Here is a 20,168-nt window from a genome sequence, read left to right as displayed (position 1 = left end):
TAGACTGTCGTGTGGTTGAATGTTGGACCGGCCGCACAGAAGTCTTCTCCGACGTGGGATCGACTCTGATTATTCACATTTCGTTGTTTTTTATGGTTTTCGTTGTATTTGTATGATATGATTAGGGGTGTACAACGGACGGGTCAATGATAATTTATTAAAAATTGAACCCAACCCGATTACACCGGGTTAAATTTTTTTTTTACTCGACCCACCCATAACCCAACCCAACCCATCTATTTTTTTATATACGGGTTATGCGGGTTAGACGGGTTAAACGGGTTATTAATTCAAGCTATCATTCTGGTATTGTCGAACTAAAAGTAGCACTAACAGTATATGTTCATCTGTATTATATGTACCAGCGGGTAGTGGCAACGTTGCACAGTTGGCACTTGCACAAATAGTGTTAAAAAAAATTAAAGAAACAGTAAGACAAAAATGTATACAGGAGAAACTTATAGTGGGCTCCACAATTCAGTGACTTGTTCAATATTAACCTAGGCATTAACTTAATAGAAAGCAAACAATTTAAACTAGATCATTAACATGTGTTTAATTAAATAAAAAGAAAGCAAACAAAGCAAACAATTTAAATGTACAATAGGCTTGAATAAAATGAAAAAGAAATAACAGCTAAAATAAGCCAAAATAAAATGAAAAAGAAATATGCATGCATGTACTGATGTACAAAAAGAACAACATCACTGTTCAAGAACTAAAACAAAATTATTATCTTAAACAGTGACACCTGTTACTATTACAAAACAATAGGTAATTCCAGCCCTCAATAAAGAGAGCCGAGTCGCTAACGAAGGAAATAATTACTCTGAGTCGGGTCCGGGTATAAACAGGTTAGTAATAGCAAACCCGTGACCCGACCCAGAGTAACGGGTTTATCAAATTTCAACCCGTACCCGACCCAATAACAACTCAACCCGGTAAAAAACGGGTCGGGTGGGTCGGATCAGACGGGTCGGGTGGGTCTCGGGTTTTTTTGTACACCCCTAGATATGATATATCCGAGGAAGAGAAGTAGAGAACTGAATAAAGATTTTTAACAGAGCAGTTTGACTTCACGAAGCGCACGAAACATATACAACTCTACGATTCTATTATTTATGCGCTGCATGGAGTTAAAACTACTCTGTTAAAATATTTATCCAGAAAACCGGACTGTTTTTTTTGTCATCATGCCATTTCCTTCTAGATTATTATAAGCACTGTTTTTATTTATTTATGCGTCTTTCTCAATAGTCAATACAATATCTTATTCATATGTTCTTATTTTCCATACATAGATGCACTGCACTAAACTACCTTGATGGCTTACCATATTTATAAGGGGGGATTCAGAATTTTCATTGAAGGGGCAAAAAAATATTGAATCAGATTTAAATAACTAATCAGGTTTAAATCTATTAACTAATTAGATACTCGATAAAAAACATTGCTTTAACTTATGTTTTTCAATACTCTGACTTGTAATTTCTAATTCTCTAACCTACCTCTAATTCTAATTATCAATCATAATTAAAAAAATATTTTAATTTTAACTATAAATTTAACCTGAATTACAATTCAAACATTCAGAATGAGACAAAAAAAATTTCAGAGAAAAATACAGTCGATCAAAACATTCTGATCTCCACTGAAACTCAAAATTCAGGTGGCAACCGCCTCTGAAACACTCTAAGTCCGCCCCTGAATTTTATTTTAATATTTGATCAAAAGCGACAAGTATTATTCGGGCCCAGTATCAATTTCATTTGGTGAAGCATTGACTGATTGTGCTTCTGCCAGAATAAGTCAATGATGGAATATAAAGATCGCAACTTGCCAAGTTGCTTGTAATTTTACATTATTCTTTTGTTGTAAGTTAGTTCGGTATTGTTGATCCGAGTTCATGGTAACACGAACTAAAGCAAAAAATAAAATAACACGAACTAGATCATTTACAATGTTAAATGGCAGTATTAGTTTATAAATATATATGACGTCAGAGCTGACATTTATGCGGATAGTGACGTTGGGTTATTAATTTTTTTTTTTTTATAAAAGTTGAAGATCAAAACCACCTAACTATTTAATATTTTTGTTATTACAACTAATAATAAAGAATTGTCTCTATATGAATTTCGAATCCATAACCTTCTAAACATATATTATGTGTCTTTACCAATAGATCAAATGCTAGTTCTTTTAAATTTTATTAATATTAGGTGTTCAGTAAATATTTGTCATACATTTGTACGTCAATATTAATAACCGTGTTGAAATTATCTGAACATGAATTATTTAATTATAGAGCGAGACCATGGTACTGTGCATATTACGAATTGATTTACTATAAATTAATATTTTTGTTTCCAAAATTCTATTCAAATCGTTCAACATAAATTTATTTATTATGAATATTTACTTGTAGACAAGATTTCATATTTATTTATTTTACTTTCTTTTAGATGAGTACAATTTTTAGATAAAGCGATTTCTACCTATATAAAAGTAGCATAAATTTAAAATATATATATATATATGAGCTAGGCTACGGTGAGTTGCGAAGTAAAGCGACTATTTTACTTCACGCTCATATTTTGTGATTTTAAAGTTCAAAACGTAGATCCGAACCGTTCATCTTGTTCTCCATATTGAAATGTGCTTGGAGACCAAATTTTACATTTTTTGGAATTTTTTTACTATTTATTAAGCAATTTTGAATGCCGCTGATCTGAGGGTTCACAAAATTTTACTGTTTTTTACTGTTCACAGCAAAACAGCAGTTTTCAAAAATGCTTAATAAATAGTAAAAAAATTCCAAAAAATATAAAATTTGGTCTCCAAGCACATTTCAATATGGATTAAACATCTAACAGTTCGGATCGGTCGTTTGGGTTTTCAAAATAAAAATACGGCGTGAAGTAGAAACGCGTTTTACTTCGCAACTCACCGTAGCCTATCTCTATATATATATATATAATTTAGTCTGCAAATATATATTCATATAAAGTCATAGAGATCATATTGAACAGTTCAGATCGCCGGTTAGAACATTCAAAACAAATATATGAATCTTTAGTGCGGGTTGATATGTATTGTGAATATCACCATAGCCTCGCTCTATATCTTGTGTCATTTTTTATTATAGTGTATTGATTTGGTTTAATTTGAAATTTGCTGAACGTGAGGTAAATAAGGGCTATGGTGCTAAAATTATCTGAACATGAATTATTTAATTATAGAGTGAGACCTGGTACTATGCATAGCGCGGATTAATATGTACTATGAATTGATATTTTTGTTTTCAAAATTTTAACAGTCGATTTAAATCATTTAACATGATCTCCATATTATAATATGTACTATGAATATGTACCTATATTTTTTATTTTACATTCTTTTAGATGAGTAGAATTTTCAGATCAAAATTTCTAAAAAAAATATAAAATTTTAGTCTGCAAATATATATTCATATAGAGATCACGTTGACCGTTAGAACATTCAAAACAAATATATGAATTTGTAGTACGGGTTGACCGAATTTTTTATTAATATCCAAATTTAATATTAAATTTCAAAAAATAACCGTATCAGCCATGTTTTTCGACATATACCCTTTCCGAAATAAATTTTTCCGGAAATAGACCGAATTTCCGGAAATTTTTTTTCCGGAAACTGGATAAATCCGGAAAAAAATTTTCCGGAAATTGTCCCTGTTTCCGTAAAATTTTTTTCCGAAAATGCAATTTATAAATTCACAGAATGTCGTCGCTTTCATTTCATCCGCTCTCTCACAGTAAGTTTTAATTTATTTATATTTCGAATTTTATTAATTTATTATTTATAATTTAATTTATTTATATTTTAAATTTAAGTAATATATAATTTTAATTTCATTAATTTATAATATTAATTTCATTTATTTATAATTTAAATTTAATTTAAATTTATTTTATTTATAATTTAAATTTAGAAGTATTTAATTTGTAATTATTTAAATATGTAACTATTTAATTTGAAATTATTTAAATTCTGAATATTGTCATATTAATTGAAAAAAATTAAAAATGGTGCAGAATAATTTTAAAAATTTTATTAATTCTAAAATAATTTTATTAATTCTAAAATAATTATGATTAATTCTGAAATGATTTAGAATTGTTTTAGGAACTTTTTGCTTTTCGGATTCCTTACGTAGCTCTGACAGTCAGATCGACCGGTTTTCGATTGAGGTAATTATATTTTCTTTATGTTATTTTTAATTTAATTTAATTTATAATTAATTACTTCATTCCAAAATATTTTTTATTTTTTATAATATTGTCCAGAAAATTTAGAATTGTTTACAACCTTCCAAAATGGTTTATAATAATTTTAGAAATTCCAATATAGTTTAGAATGTTGCCCTATTAATTTATGAAATTCGAAAATAGTGTAGAATAATTATTGAAAATTGTCCAGAATATTTTTACCAATGCCAACACAATTTTTAATTAATTATATGTTGTTATTTTTGAAATTGTCAGACCAATCGAAATTAAAAATGACAACTATTTGTGCGAAAATTTATACTGGAGGGAAAATCCAATATAATGATGAGGGGGTCTATTACAGTACCCGAGCTAAATACTCATTACCGATAACCGTGAACCACAATTTTGATTATCTTCAGAATGAGATTTATAAATTTGTTGGGTACAATGCTAGTCAAGCAAATCTGGAAATTCAAGCCAGGTTTAATATGTCCACCGATGGACAACGTGACTATCAATTAGTACCGGTAATGGACCAACAATCATTCGAAATGATTTTAGGAATTGTGTCGTCTTTTTCACAAAGGTTCCAGATTATGGAGTTATATGTAGAATTGGAACCGAACTGTACTAGTCAGATTCCTGAACCTCGATCCCGACCCAGTACCAGTCAGAATCCTATGGAACCCGACCCAATACCAGTTAGATCCCGACCTAGCACCGGTCGGTACTCTGTGGATGTAAGAATGAGACCCGGACCCAGTACCGGTAGCAACTCTGTGGATCAACCAGTTATATCCCGACCCAGTAGCAGTCATAATCATGCGGATCAAGACCCAATACCAGTTAGATCCCGACCTAGTACCGGTCGGCACTCTGTGGATATACCAATGAGATCCCGACCCAGTTCCAGTGCGGTCCGCAGACATGTACGCGATTATTCGCATGTACCTGTGGATGCAATTGATTCTGATAGTTTGGCGAGTGGAGATGAGATGCTCTCCGGTGAGCCGTCGGGTTCCGATGATGATATCGGACAGCCCAATCATTCACAACCACAGTACCCGATTACTGGTCGGGAAAATATGACACATCCGGTTGACAGTTTCAATGACATATCCGGTTTTCGGCCTGCGGATGTCGATTTTTTCGGCAGCTAAAAAAAATGACAGATAATCAATTGGCTAAAGGTGTATTTTTTGAGTCGAAAACGGCTCTAAAGATAGCAATCAAAGAGTTTCATCTTGAAAATAATTGTGAGTGCAGGGTTATTAGGAGCGAACCTAGACGTTACGAGGTGGGGTGCAGAGATGTTTTTTGTAAATTTAAGGTGTCCGCAAAGCAGAACGGTCTTTCAGAATCTTGGATTATTACCAAACAAGCACTTCCCCATACGTGCACAGTATCGGCAACACGTACTGATCATTGTCAGCTTACAACAGAGATGGTTGCCCTTGCGATTGATAAGACCATTAGAAAGGACGTGTGTTCTTCTATAAATCATATTCAAGATATCGTTATGATGAAATATGATAAAGTAACCCCCAAGTATAACAAATTATGGAGAGGCCGTGAGCTTGCTATTGCAAATCTATTTGGGAGTTGGGAGAACTCGTACAACTTACTTATTCCACTATTGGAAGCCATCAAGAGAAACAACCCAGGAACTAAGTATTGTGTGATCTTGAAACCGATTGAGAAAGAAACTGATAGGCACTTCCACAGAGCGGCATGGGCATTTGGAGCGTGTATTGCAGCGATACCGTTCCTCAGACCAGTGATTAGTATCGATGCATGTTTCATGTCGGGACGGTACCAAGGTAGGCTGCTAATGGCATGTATGTACGATGCTGAAAACCAATTGCTTCCAGTGGCTTTTGCAATAGTGGAGAAAGAAAGCGCTGACAACTGGAGTTTTTTTATGAGATGGTTAAGGTTGGAAGTAATTGGAGATAATCGATTCTTTTGTGTCATATCGGATAGACATTTGGGAATTAAAGCCGTGTTTCAGGATCCAAATCTCGGATGAGATGAGTCTACCGATCAATGTGTGCATCGGTATTGCTCCCAACATATTGCCGAAAATCTCTACAAGCACGTGGGCCGTAAGAGAGAGGTTAGTGACAGATTCATAGCTAGGGTGAACAAATGCAAACCTAGGAGGTTGCAGGAGATGTTACAAGACTTTGAAATTGGTTGTCCGAAGGCTATCGACTACCTTAACAAGGTGGGTAAGAGGGACCCTAACGATGAAGACGAGCTTCCATATCCAGAGAAGTTGTATAAAGCTTTGAACGGAGGCCACCGATGGGGGATAATGACAACAAATGGGTCAGAGTCACTGAACGCCGTGTTCAAAATTAGTCGGCGATTACCGGTTTCAGCGGTCGTGGAGGATACGTTCTATAAATTAAATAAATAGTTTTTTGAACGATCGAACAAAGCTCAAATGGCATGTCAGCATGGTCAGGTGTGGTCCGACAGGGTAACTAAGTTATTGCAAAAGCGTATTGGAAAAGGAAGGAACATGACTGTGATTCCTTATCGTGGAAGTCATGGGCTTTTTGAGGTCCTAGTTAAGGGTGAAAAAATTTCAGCAAGGCGTAATCAGCCGAGACTTGAGTATACTCGTAGAGATTTCGGGTATAGGGTTGTTGTTAAGGACAACAACAAGGTTGAATGTGAATGTCAGAAGCCTCAATTGACCAGCATACCTTGTTCTCATTTCATGGCCGTTGTCCGTGAAATGAGATATAATGAAAATTTATACGTCAACCCCTTGTACCGTATGTCAATAGTGGCACAAACATGGAGTGGACATTGGGAACCGAAAGACAACCAATGTGAATGGCCAGTGTATGAGGGCCCAAAAATTAAACCTGAGTCGAGACTGATAAAAAAAGAAAGGAGACAGCACGACCGCATACCGATGGAGATGGACAGAATGCGTGGTCGGAGACTCGGACACCAGGCTCATCGTGAGACAATTGATTGAAATGCTGCAGGTATAACTGAGAAACCAACTGTTGTTAAAAATGGTGCGTACCTCTCATTATACTCGCATTTGTGCCGATAATGTCTCACGTTTAAAATCTCTTTACTCTAAAATAAGAAAAAAAATTAATTACAATATTTATTTGATTACTTACAGAGTTATGAAAAACGAAATAAGTAAATGTTTACCTCCTTAGACGCCTCAGATATCCTGTGATTACCGTGAACTATCCACAACAGGGGGCTAAATCTATGCTTAAGTACTGGGTCTGCCATACTACAAAATTCGAACAATATTGTAAATCACCTTAAATTTTTTCAAATTATTGTACATCATTTTGGTATTTTTGTAAATTATTGTACATCATTTTGGTATTTCCTAAATTAATCAGACAATATTCTAAACCATTAAAATGAACTCATTAATTATATTTTAAATTAAAATAAAAAAAATTCAAATGTAAAAACCTGAATCGCAGATCCGATCGATCAGACAATCAGAGCTCCGAAAGGTACCCGAAAGGAAAAGAGATTCCTAAAAAAAAATTAAATTAATCGGACAATTTTCTATATTACTAAGGTAATTTTCTACACCATTTGGTATTTTCTAAATTATTCTAGACTATGTTGGTATTTTTTAAATTATTCTACACCATTTCGGTATTTTCTAAATAATTCTAGACTATTTCGGTATTTTCTAAATTATTCTACACTATTTTGGTATTTCTCAAAATTATTCTACACTATTTGGGTATTTTCCTAAATTATTCTACACCATTTTGGTAATTTCTAAACAATTCTACACCATTTCGGTAATTTCTAAACAATTCTAGACTATTTCGGTATTTTCTAAATTATTCTACACTATTTTGGTATTTCTCAAAATTATTCTACACTATTTGGGTATTTTTCTAAATTATTCTACACCATTTCGGTATTTTTTAAATTATTCTACACCATTTCTGTAATTTCTAAACAATTCTAGACTATTTCGGTAATTTCTAAACAATTATAGACCATTTGGTATTTCCTAAATTATTTGGACATTATTTTAAACCATTTAAAATTAAATAAATTAAATAAATTAAATAAATTAAATAAATTAAATAAATTAAATAAAAATAAAAATTACCTTCAAAAAACGCTGATGGCTGATGGGGACGGGTGGAGCCAGCGCCCTAGCCAGCGCCCTTTGTAGTCCACCTCTGTTTCCGTAAAAAAAATTTCCGGAAAGAGCTTGTGTCCATAAAAAAAATTTCCGGAAATAGCCCGTTTCCGGAAATAGCCTCTGTTTCCGGAAAAAAAATTTCCGGAAAGGATATATTTCGAGAAACGTTGCTGATGTGGTTATTTTTTGAAATTTAATATTAAATTTGGATATTAATAAAAAATTCGGGCGGGTTGATATACATTATGCATAGCACCATAGCCTCACTCTGTATCTTCTGTCGTTTTTTCATTGTAGTGTATTGATTTTGTTTAATTTGAAAATTTTGAATGTGAGGTAAATAAGGGCTATAATTAATATGTTCTAAATTTTCAAATAATTTTTGCAAGAACAAAAATAATTTTAGGGATATGATTAATATGTTCTAATTAATTTGTTGAAAATCTAGCTCTGACTCTGTTGACAAGTGTTAATTGCTATGGAAGAAGAAAATATATGGCAAGAACAAAAATATAAAAATAATAAAAAAATTCAGAAATCTATACAGATGTATGTAGGAAGTGTTAGAATCTTAATATCCATCAAATAAGAAAATTTCTAAAAACAAAACTATTGACAATTGACCAGAGAATTGTTAAAACACGACATAGTTTTATGTCTAGTTAAGGTTACAAGTATTAATATCTTTCATTGTCCCACAAGCAATAATATGAACAGAACAAAACAAAAATCAATTTTGTCTTGTGTTTATACTTATTGTAAGAAAACATTTATATCTAATTCTAAAGCTTTTTATCGTACATCAAAGGTCACATCAAACAAGTCTAAAAAGTCTCAAAATAACTATTTACGAACACAATGAAAAGTGTTTGTACCACTGACTCAAAAGTCTTAATATCTATAGGTACAAACAAATTTTGCTAGCTCATGTACACGTTTGAGGCTATGTTTGGATGTACTGAGAATAGTAAGAATAGCACTGTTTTGATCAATTCAAACATACTCAATTGCTATTCGGAATAGCAAGAATAGCGATGTTCCGCTATTTTTATAAAAAGTCGGAATAACAATTGGTGTTCTCTCAAATGTTCAATCCCTCCATCGCTATTCTAAATATTCAATCTAAATAACATTTTCGCTATTCCGAATAGCACCACATCAACACTATTCTCACACTCTTTCAAAAATCACTATTCTCATCTACTATTCTCAAATAGTAACAATTCTAGCTATTCTAGAGTGCATCCAAACAGATAGATTGTAGAACTAAAATCTAGAAATATAGATATTGTAAAAATAAGAATTAATCTCTAATTTTCAACCTTCACCCAATTTGATCAGGGCATCTCAAAATATAATCTTAAACCAAAATTACTGTGTTAGGTACAACTGGAAATAAATCTGCTGTGATGGAATAACAGGATCCTGTTATTCCGATCTCAACCATTCAATTATGTTGAGATTCATGTGCGAAAAAAGTTCATTTATTGGAATTCCCGCATGAAAATTTTTAAATGATTGAGATCGGAATAACGGACCCTGTTATTCCATTGGAATCTCGGCAGATTTATTTCCGGTACAACCGGTATATAAAGTATGAGATACATTCTTTTAATTTGAACTTTGAACCAAAGAAAATGTGGTCATGTGCATTTTTTATATATTAATTGAGATAACCGAAGCAAGAAACAAAAATTCTAGAAAGAGCAGATCAATTGCGAAGATTTTATTAACCATAAAAAATAGACAATATCGTGCTAAATATATTTTAACAGTGGATTAATTAAAAAATTACAACTCCAATTTGAATCTACCAAACCATCTAGATGAGTCAAGTCAACAAGTACATGTTTGCGACGAAATTGATCTCTCCAATGTAAGTCAAAAAGGTGGTTACTAAATTCTTGCAAACTTGGAAAGCGTTACCTACAAGGCTATACTCTATAGCGTTATAGCGTCATAACGATGCATGTTTTTCATGGAGGATAGAGAAAAAAAATAATAATAAATAAATGGAAAAAAGAACAGGCGGGAAACTGAATCCGCATCGTCTGCATTAACTCAAAAGAGTATCTTACTCTTTTGAGGAGTTAATGCATCTGATGTATGATTGACATCTGACTTTAAATGTAGGCTATCCGGTCTCTGTCGGATTCAAATTAGCTGAAATCTTACATGCATAAACAGTAATTTTGAAATTTTTGGAATTTTGAATCCAACTGTTGAACTGTTCTGAGATGCGTGCACAGAAAAAGTTAGATGATTGGATTTGAAATTTCAGGAATTTCAATGGTACTGTTCAAACATTTGGATTTCATTTGATTTGAATCCGTCTCCGCCTATAACTTAGAAGGCTTCAATATTAATGCAGATCTAATATGTATGAATTTTAAAGTTTATTGAATGGTCTAAATACATCAACTCAAAAGATTTCTTTTTGTGTTAATGCAGAGGATACGAATTTCGGGAAACCTTGAATTTGTATCCTCTGTATTAACTCAAAAAAGAATTTTTGAGTTAATGCATCTGGACCGTCCGATATGTTTTAAGATCCGTGCGGACTAGATTCACACTAATATTGAAGAGCTCCATGAATTATAAACTGTGGTTGAATTAGCTCCGTTTAAAATCAGATGGCCGATATGCGTTAACTCAAAAGATACTCTTTTGAGTTAATGCAGACGATGCAGACTCATGTAAGTTCCGATTACAAAGAAAAAAATTCGTTAATTTAATACTTATATTTTATTTCTCAAAGAAAAAATAGCAATTAATTAGATATTCGTCTCCATTGCTAATTAGATCTTTTTCTTGATAAATATTAATTATTGTACAGCATGCGGGTGTAGGGCTGTAAATGAGCCGAGTTTGAGCGAGTTATCCCCAACTTGAACTCGGCTCGTTTAATAAACGAGCGAGCCAACTCGAGTTGAGATGGTAATAACGAGTTGTAGAGCCAACTCGAACTCGGCTCGTTATCAACTCGAGTTGGCTCACAACTCGTTTAACTAGTGATAGTATTACAACACAAGTTCAAATTCAGCTCGTTATCAACTCGAGTTGGCTCACAACTTGTTTATAACTCGTTTAACCAGTGATAGTATTACAACACAAGTTCAAACATATTTTGCACGAATCTCAAAGCACAAATAACAGTCTAGAGATTCGGGTTTGATTATTTTGAAATTTATTGTGACCAATAATTTGCAACTCGAGTTATAAATGAGCGAGTTGGGGCCAACTCGAACTCGGCTCATTTATTAAACGAGTTGTAAATGAGCGAGTTACGAGTTCGAGCTTTTTTGCCCAGCCCTATGCGGGTGCCAACAGTTTAGATTCGTGCATCCAATCTGCGTTATAATTTGCACGAATGATTTATAATTTAATAAATTCAAATGACTTAGTGAGTTGATACGTCCAAAGGGTATGGTAAAAAGCTTCAGTACAATTAGATGTACCTTTTAACTCTAAATACACTTTCGGTTTAGATTGCAAGTATACAATCCTACTGTGTAATATATTATCGGGTATCGATCCACAGAGAGTATGATAATACTTAGTTTAAACTTTAATAATTAATTTCAGAAAAAGTAAATAAAGTAAAAAGGGGGTTTCGTTCTAACAATTCCTAGTTTTGGGTTCAATACCCGAGAGAGAGAAGTTTTAAAACAATTAAAGTAAATAGAAGAAATAAATATTGGTCTGCTTTCTAGTTTGAGAAGATCTAGGGGCATTCGGTCTACAATCCATTGCTAACTCTATCTATTCGGTATTTGTTTGAGTTCATGTATGACTTGATGATGTTTCTAACCTAATATGTCATTAAGGGTCACTTTCGTGAATTAATTGTTAGTTTGTAATAATCTAGAAGTCAATAATACGATAAATTATCATAAAGCTTTGTTCATGAATTGAATGTTTATTTATATATCATTTTGCGGCCTTGAGTATTATTGAATTTATGGATCATTTCGAGTTCATGACTGAAATTGTGAAACTCCATAATATAGATGATATATACTCTTAAAAAATCACTGACCAAGGTAATTAGCAGGAACACTAATTACTGCGATAAAGTTAGTATGTGGATTAAAAGATGGTTAAGTTTTACAAACCACCTGACACGAGATGTCATTTTAATAACATAGATACATGTTCTAGGAACATGGTATTTGATAGACCCCGAATGAAACATTAAATAGAATTGTGTTCGTGTCATTAATGTTTTCATTCAGTGTCAGGTTCTATAGTATGAGGTATTTATCGCTCCCACTGAGAAATATATATGTGTGAGTGTTATCTAACGCTGTCCGTAAAAAGCAGTCATAACGGTAGCATTTCCATATGTATAGCTTAGCTGAGGAAGTGATAGTTTACCAAGAATACTATTTGTCCCTCGTATCTCTATACGAGCTATAGCATCACTGGGCCCCTTGATAGAGTAAGATTATCTGCTAGCAGTATAATTACAAGAGTAATTATATTTGATAATCTACTCAAGATCAAGAAAAGATTCAGTTAGCAAGGATGACACACATCTACCTTGAAACTAATCTGATAGCTATGAGACAGAAGAACATACACAAGTAAATTGTTTACTGGATCGTGATATTGTACTGTACAACATCATCTGTGTAATTGGATGGTCATGATGTGTTGCCAGATGCCGCTCATGATTATAGAAGTTAAAACAGTTTTAACTCTGTTTACCAACATAACACAGATCCTATTGGGTCACACCATATAGGAGTTAATCGGAGAATCTTATTGTGATTGATTATAAATTGGTTATGATCAATAGTAAGATGGTTATAATCAATTATACGTGTTATAATTAAATTATAAATGTTATGTAAAAATAACAAGCAAAAACATTGGTTAATTTATAAACGTGTGTGACGCATTGTATAAAAGTTAACCGGTTAATTTATAAACGTACACGGTGCGTTGTATAAATTACCGAAACAACAACCGCAAGAAATATAATTGTTCAGAATAATTATACGAATATTGTTTGTATTCGGGCCGAGGGCATTCGGGTCTTTTCAGATTCGTCCTTATTCGCATGACGTGTCATCGATCCAATCCAGATGACACGTCATCGATCTTATCCACATGTCATCATCGTTATGCATTCAATGGCATATCTTGTAAATAGGCCAAACTTGGAGGGCATTTTGGTCTTTTGGCAACCGACCCTAAACCCTATAAACAGGGGTGGAGGGGTAGAGAGAAAATCTCACTAATTCACACGTATCGTTTCGTGCAGAATCGAATCGGTATTTTCTCTCTTTCTCGGTTTCTCTCCCAAATAGTGTTTCGGTTGAGAAAAGAAAGTTATACGTAGTTGACGTATAATCTTGCGGGTTGTTGTGAAGTATATTTACGGGATTGATGAATAGTATTTTACCGAATTTTGCGGTATGTCAGTTTTACTTATTGATGAAACTGAGCAACCGAAAATTCGTGTTTACGAGTTTTCGTCTTTTTCTTCATGAATAGTGTTTTTGCAGAATTCCGCGGTTTATAGTATTTCTAGCAAAAGTAATAAACCGCTCTCCGGTTAAACCTGGTGGATAACCGATAGAGGCACCATACGTTTGGTGCTTCGAGGAGAATCATTCCCGTGATGTAGCTCTACTCGCTCGGTCTGCATTCCAATCCGAATTTGGAAACAAGGTATAAATGTTATATTAATCTATTTAATTGGTAAGTAGATTAAAATTTTAGAAATCAATCATGGAGTGGATCTGTAAAAATGATTAAATTGGGTTTTGATGCCAAAGGAATACTGAAGGTGGACAGCCTCGGAAAGTTTCCTGACATACCCCGATTAATCCTGAGCTTAAGTTGGCCGTAGAAATTTTCGTTCTACGGTCATTCCGCAACTTAAGCCTAAACGGGTTTTGGTTACCCCGAAACCCAACATTAATAACGTGTCTAAGTAATTCAGACTTCACGGTTAGGTCCTTCACCTTAGCTACCTAGACCATAAGCTCTTGTTAGTCTCTCATCTCCTCAAATATTGGTACTTCATGATTAAGTCCTTCATACTAATACCCGATTCGATTTGAGATGTCCTAATTAAGGTTTGGCTTCACGGTTAGGTCCTTCACCAAATTCCTAACCTTATTGGTTAGATCCTAATCCAAACCTAAGGTATTTGCATTCATAATTTGGTACTCTCCTCTCATCCTAACTTTTTTAGATCATTTGCATAACAAAGAGATACCAAAGCGGGACTACTTCGATTTCAAGTACTAAACTATGTAATTAACACAAATGATAAATCACATAAATTAACATCAAATCCCATAAAACAATCATAACAAAAACAAATAACCAAATAAGATATAATTAAACAAGTTCATGCATTAACCTAAACCCCTAGAGAGATAACTACTCTCTCTTAGAGAGATCCATTACAAAAAGTTGGCAAAGTAAGAATAAATGAAATAAAGAAATGATTACACCCTTTATTGAATCAAGAACCTCTATCTTGCCGAATCTTGCTCAGGAAACCCTTCTTCTCCTTGCTTGAAAGCTTTCCTTACTTCAGAATTTATCGCTAAGTATTGTGTGTGTGGAGAGAGAGAATGAGATAATGGATTGTTTGTTTGAATGGGAATGAACCTCCTCTTTTATAGCCCATGACTATACCCAATTAAGAAGCATAGTTGTGAAGTGAGTGGGGGCTATATTCGGATTATTTCCCAGGTTGTCTTGTCCATATTTAGCTGTAAAACACGTCCATGAAGCGCCAAAAATAGAAACCGTGTTGAAACTGTGTAAATTTGGCTTTCTGCGGGTCCAGTTCGGATGGATGATCCGTACTACGTATGGTCTCACCCACACTGAGTCTAAATTTCCTTATTTAACTTCTGCGAATTATTTGAGTGCGGGTGGAACTGCGGATGGATGACCCGCACTGCGTGTGGATAATGCTTTTCTGAAGTTTCTGAAATCAGCCAAGTATTGAGTGCGGCTGGGCTCATCCGCACTACGGGTGGAACTACATCCGCACTAGGCTCGGGAAAAATTCCTGCGCAGCGCTTGGATGTTGGAAATGCAGCTAAGTACTCAATGCGGCTGCACTGATCCACAGTGCGTGTGGTTGATTCGCACTGAGGGGTATTTTCGCTATTTTTTATCATTTCCTGCAATGAAAAGCCAAATAACCGCAGTAACTTGATTCCAGGTGTATTTTAATCACTTTATATTAAAAAATACAAGATATTTGAGGCTGTTTTATGATAAAATCTAGATTAAATGTGTATATAATTTATGCTTATCATGAGTCTTAAACCGTCTGTGTAAATTTTAATACTGTAAATAATTGGACGATTTAAATCCAATTTGGATAAGACTTTGGAGGTCTAATCAAATTTGACGGTATTTTTTTTATCTTCAATTTATTCTCTCCATACAAAATATATATATATATATATATATCGACGCAAAGAACGCTCGAAATTCATTGTCAAAAGAGTTCTATCCAAATACGATAAACTTCAATGGAAAAATAGAAAGAAAACGACTAAACAGGAAAAAATAATAAAGCAAACAAAAAGATAATGCATCAGTGTATTGGACCGCACATTATTTATTTATATATACGATGTACAAAAAAATACATAATACAAAACAATGAGTGAGTCTATGGTACTATGCATATCACGATTTGGCCCGTGCTATAGCTCAATATTTGAATTTTTAAAATTCTAATGGTCGATCCGAACCGTTCATCTTGTTCTCCATATTAATATGTATTTGGAGACCAAATTTTACATTTTTTGAATTTTTTTACTATTTTTTTATATTTATTGAAAATCACTGTTTTTGGATGGTCAAGAATTTTCAGATCAAGTGATTTTCTAAATATCTAAAAAAAAAGTAAAAAAATTTCAAAAAATGTAAAATTTGGCCTCCAAACACATATTAATATGGAGAACAAGATGAACGGTTCGGATTGACTATTAGGATTTTGAAAACTCAAATATTGAGCCGTAGCACGGGCCAACCCATGATATGCATAGTACCATAGACTCACTCCATAACAATTATTGAAGGCAGTTTTAGTTTGACGATTTTTGTTTTGTTTCGTTTTTTGTCAATCTCAATCAATTTTTTAAAGAAGTTTTGAGCTGGGGGACCCAAAATTTTTGTCATGAGGTAAAAAATATCGAACGGATTTAAATAGCTAATTGAATTTAAATTTATTAACTAATGAGGTACTCGATAAAAAATATTGTTTTAATTTATACTTTTCAATATTCTAACTTGTAATTTCTGATTCTCTAACCTATAATTCTAATTATCAATCATAATTAAAAAAATTAATTTTAATTCTAAATTTAATCCGAATTACAATTTAAACATCTAGAGGAAGACAAAAAAATTTCCAAAGGAGGGCAGTGTCAATCGAAACATCCCAATCTCCACTAAAACTCAAAATTCAGTAGGCTGCCCCTCCTGAAATACTCTTGGTCGGCTTCTAGTTTTGAGTCTGAACAGAAATTGATGCTTTTCTGAATTCTGATTTTCCAAAGTCTAAAGCTCCATCACTCCTTAACGGGTTTGATACGCATCGCAACAAGAGAATCTGAACCCGCTTTGTTGAATACATGCAGATCCATTCTGTACAGGGCCCCACTCGTTTGTAAGAGTCCTTGGTCAAGGAAACAAAATTGTGACCTTAATCATATCATTGTCTCCATTTTTTAACATTTCGCTTATTTTGAATTTGCGGCGTTCTACAGAAAGGGAAATAGAATAATAGGTCAATATTTGGAATTAACTTAAAATAATGATAAAATATTCAGAATTTGGCTATAATACTATGCACGTGATAGATGGATTTGTGTTATGAATTTATATTTTTATTTTTAAATGTATTTAGAAACCAAACTTTACATTTTATTTAGAAACTCTTTACTATTTTTTTAAATAGATATAAAATTGTTGTTTTCAGATGGTTTAAAATTTTCATATCAAGTGATTTTTAACTTTCTAAACAAATTATGAAAATATTAAATTTGGTCTTCAAGTGCATTTTAATATAAAAATTATGTGTAATGGTTCAAATTGACTGTTTAAATTTTGAAAAATATAAATTTATAACATGGATTGATCTAATATGCATATTACAATAACCTCCCTCAAATAATTATATTTAATATTAAATGTCATACCGAACAGTAGTGGATGGTAATAACTAAGAAAAATTAGCATTTAGGATCTCTTCTTTGATCCAGCGATTTAAAATATATCATTCTATAAAAGATCGCATATTTGAAACTTAAATAAAGATTTTCAATAAAGGAGTCCGCTAATTGCGACTAAATCTTTAGTTAAATTAATCTTCGTACTAACAGCTTTGACTGGAATCACTTTTTAGAAATTCACTAAGCTATTTTTACACTCAAGTATGTAAATATTGTTTCACATGTCTGTAAAGCACTAATTTCAAGTCTATAAAGCTAGCAAGGTATTTTTCTCTTATCTTTTTAGATCTGGCACTAAGCTGCTGCATCAAATTAGTAAACTTTGCTATATAACTCTTTAAAGGGTTGATTTTAAATCTGTAAATCTAACAAGTAATTTATTAATTTTATTTTTTTTAAATCTGGCGGTAGCTACTACATCGAATTATTTAAATTCAAGCTTTGAAGACTGTAAATCTTGCTACACAACTATGTAAAGTGCTGATGTGAAGTCTATAAACCTAACCTAACAAGTATGTATACCTAGCATATCACAAAGAGAAAGAAAATTTAATATATATCTCATTTGAAAGAGAAAATTGAATAAAAGATTTTTATTGTTTAAATTTGCAAGATTCATCATAGATCGACATAAATGTGAACGAGATTAAATGAAGAAAAGTAAAAGAGAAAAAAACATAGAAAGAGAGATGAGTGATGAGAAAAAAAAGTACAAATAATCCAAAAAAGAAAATGAATATATGATATGGAAGTTAAAAAATAAAAGTGAAAGAGATTGACAGTCCGGGATAATACTTTTCTTTTTTATATATTTAAAAATCGAGAAACTTTGTTCCTCATCTTTATTTTAAAAGTCAAATGAGTTCATAAATCTTTTATCTTAAAAAGAAATTTCAAAATTAATTTTTTTCTCAACAAACAGTCAAACTTTTGAGCTGCAAAATCTACTCACAAGCTTCAAGTTTTTCCTTTTTAAAAGAAAATTCTAAATGGGCGCAGCTCGAGTAAAAATTTGCAACCAACTCTTAACCTGTTTGAATAATTCAAAATTTGAAGTGCAAGATCCGAATCTTATTTGCATAAAATGAAAGCTCGGTGTCTCTGACAAACAAATTTAAGTTGACAAGTCGATTTACGAATTCAGACATATGATATCACAATCAATCCAATTTCATACGACAACGGTTCTTATCTTTGCATGTTTTGCGATACAGTCACCCGCAATTTTTTATTTTTTATTTTCTTCAAGAATTTGATCGTATATAATGACATTACATTCATTTGACATCTTTAACAATATAATAGACGAGCTTATTATGCTTCCAACCAAGATTTTAAATAGCTATTATCGCGTCATAGCAAGAAGGTAAAAAAACAGCTTTTGCGAACAGCGTAGCTATAGCAAAAGTTATTATACATACTGATTTGTTTAAAAAAAATTATATTTTATATTTCTATTAATTATCAATATTATATAAAGTCTCATAGAGCAATAAGTTACACAAAATTGATTAATATTATCTAAAGTCTCATATATTTTATATTTTTACTAATTATCAATATTATTATAAATTATCTAACATTTTCTATTCAAAATAACATAAATATCATGGTGTAAACTATATTTTTTTTTACTATTAAAAAAAACCCTAAGCATCGTGAAATAAACTATCTTTTTCTATTTAAAAGCAAAATCAATACAAACCATGAAAAAAATGATCTTTAAAATTAATTTTTAGTTTGGATTTTATATAAAAGTCTATGTAGCATAGCGTGTAGCGCAGATAGTGGACCGCTATAACGATTGTAGCTGAAATAACGTACTTTTATCCCATAGCTCAGTGTTCAAGGTCCAAAAATACTATAGCACCACTATTACATCGCTATAGCACGCTATTTAGAACACTAATTCCAACATAAAAAAAATATAATAGAAGGATGAAAGTTTTAATTGTTGGCGCTTTCTCCGTCAGTCAAATATGAAATATGTTAAATTCAAACCAAATTAAGAGGTGTTTTACTTCTTTCATAACAACAAAAATAAAATTTTCAATGATTAAGTTCTAATATTTTTTGTTGTTGATTGATCATACATATTATAACTTATAACAAAAAATTGAAATTTTCAATGATTGATTTTTAATATTTTTCTGTGGATTGATCATGAATCAGACTTGACATGCACTATGCAAGTAGTACCTTAAATTTAATTATTATTTTTTGGATTTAATCAGACTGTACATTAGCTGCTAAGTTAGACGCGGTTCATAAAATTTAAAATAATATGTAAGAAAAATTCAATGCAACATTAAAAAATGCATACTAATTAATACTACTCGTCATTCTTAATGATTACACTTTGCGAGCATAATTTATTTATAGACCAGTTTCAACTTATTAATTGAAATTGAGACGGTTCCTTTCAAACAATAATAATTCAGTGAGATGTAACCTTTTAGGACCACATATTTTCTAGCATTTATTACTAAAATGAAAGAAAATGAAATGTCGTTCCAAACACTATCATTT

The sequence above is a fragment of the Carex rostrata genome, chromosome 7 (assembly GCF_964058835.1).
Source record: "Carex rostrata chromosome 7, lpCarRost1.2, whole genome shotgun sequence".
Classification (NCBI taxonomy): Eukaryota; Viridiplantae; Streptophyta; class Magnoliopsida; order Poales; family Cyperaceae; genus Carex; species Carex rostrata.
Note: the sequence above shows the minus strand (reverse complement) of the source record.